Genomic DNA, 2,283 nt, shown 5'->3' on the forward strand with positions numbered 1-2,283 from the left:
ATAATGAAGATCTAATGAAGATCTAATGAGGATCTAATGAAGATCTAGTGAGGATCTAATGAAGATCTAATGAGGAGGATCTAATGTTGCTCTGGGTGTGAGAGTAGTTTGTCTCCATGAAAGTATGAGACAGTAGTTAAGTCCATGAATTGTTCTTTTACAAATGCAATGAATGAATAGAGCTTGAATAAACCGATTGAACCCAAAATGTTCTATATCGGTAAAGAAACGAGGAAATTATGTCAATTTTAGTCTTGAAATCATCTATTTTTTCCTCTTTAGTTTAACGTTAGAAAACAGAAAAACTGAGATCAACCTAAAACAAATGAACTTCAGTTTTTCTGGACGTAATTGGATGAAATTTTCAGAAGTAGTAAATGATGTGTTCCTAAAAAAAGGTTTGTACGCCCAATCATCCAGGTAGATAATTAAAAAAGGTTCAATCATGTCCTCTGGACCAGTTTCTTTAAGAGAGAAACGTTTCATCTTCCATCTGGAAGACTTCATCAGTCTGTGGCCTGCCGACCAGATCTGTCTCACAAGTATCCTCCACTGCTGTGTTTCAAGACAACCTCCTGTTGGCGTCTCAATCAGGTTTTTAACACATGCACATGACTCGTCTGTCCAAAACAATCATCATGATTAACAATCAAATGTTTTAGATTTTTATGGTCATGACACAACAAGGAACTCAGTGTCCCTTGCCCGGACGTGGGTTACCGGGGCCCCACCCTGGAGCCAGGCCTGGGGGCGGGGCTCGTTGGCGAACGCCTGGTGACCGGGTCTCTACCCATGGGGCCCGGTTGGGCTCAGCCTGAAGGAGCAGCATGGGTTTGCCTTCCTGTGGACCCACCACCTGCAGGAAGGGCCATAAAAGTCGGGTGCATGATGCCATGGACAGTGGCCGAAGGCGGGGACCTTGGCGCTCTGACTCTGACTTATCAGAGCTGGCTCTTGGGACATGGAATGTGACCTCCCTGGCAGGGAAGGAGCCTGAGTTTGTGCGCGAGGTTGAGAGGTACCAACTAGATATAGTTGGGCTCACCTCGACACACAGCATGGGCTCTGGAACTGATCTCCTCGAGAGGGGCTGGACTCTATTCCACTTTGGAGTTGCCCATGGTGAGAGGTGTCGAGCTGGTGTGGGTCTACTTGTGGCCCCCTGACTTGGTGCCTGTGTGTTGGAGTTTTCCCCGGTAGATGAGAGGGTGTCTTTCCTTCGCCTTTGGATGTGGGGACAGGCTCTGACTGTTGTTTGTGCCTATGTGCCGAACTGCAGTTCAGAGTATTCGGCCTTCTTGGAGTCCTTGGCAGGGGTGATGGAAGGTGCGCCTGCTGGGGACTCCTTTACTCTGCTGGGGGACTTCAATGCCCACGTGGGTAATGACAGTGTGACCTGGAGGGGCGTGATTGGGAGGAACGGCCTCTTTGATCTGAACCTAAGCGCTGTTCTGTTGTTGGACTTCTGTGCTGGTCATAGTTTGTCCATCATGAACACCATGTTCGAACATAATGGTGTCCATCAGTGCACTTGGCACCAGGACGCCCTAGGTCGTAGATCGATGTTTGACTTCGTAGTCGTGTCATCTGATTTGCAGCCGTTTGTTTTGGACACTCGGGTGAAGACAGGAACTGAGCAGTCAACTGATCACCACCTGGTAGTGAGTTGGATCAGATGGTGGGGGAAGATGCCGGACAGACCCGGTAGACCCAAACATGTAGTGAGGGTTTGCTGGGAACGCCTGGCAGAAGAACCCGTCAGAGAGATCTTCAACTCACACCTATGGGAGAGCTTTAACTGCATCCCAGCTGAGATGGGGGACATTGAGTCTGAGTGGGCCATGTTCCACACCTCGCTTGTTGAGGTAGCTGCTTTGAGCTGTGGCTGAAAGGTTGCCGGTGCTTCTCGCGGTGGTCTTCCACAAACTCAGTGGTGGACACCCCGGGTTAGGGAGGCTGTCAAGCTGAAGAAGGAGTCCTATCGAGCCTTGTTCCGATCAGCTGCTTTTAGCTGTTCCAAAAACAAGACTGAAGATCAGAGGAGATCGGGCATTTTCAGTCATGGGCCCCAAACTCTGGAACAACCTGCCCCCCAACATCAGGCAGGCCACCTCCCTTCAACCTGCCCCCCCCCCCCTCCCCAACATCAGGCAGGCCTCCTCCCTTCAACCTGCCCCCCAACATCAGGCAGACCACCTCCCTTCAACCTGCCCCCCAACATTAGGCAGACCACCTCCCTTCAACCTGCCCCCCAACATCAGGCAGGCCACCTCCCTTCAACCT

General features: G+C 50.5%; 1 protein-coding gene across 1 annotated transcript in view; it reads left to right on the forward strand.

The window, feature by feature from the left end:
• Positions 1-2,283, forward strand: part of rab33ba (RAB33B, member RAS oncogene family a) — a 5,362-nt gene that overhangs the window by 1,045 nt on the left and 2,034 nt on the right. The gene's annotated exons all lie outside the window — the stretch shown is intronic.

The sequence above is a fragment of the Nematolebias whitei genome, chromosome 4, assembly GCF_014905685.2.
Source record: "Nematolebias whitei isolate Nwh7 chromosome 4, NemWhi1, whole genome shotgun sequence".
Lineage (NCBI taxonomy): Eukaryota > Metazoa > Chordata > Actinopteri > Cyprinodontiformes > Rivulidae > Nematolebias > Nematolebias whitei.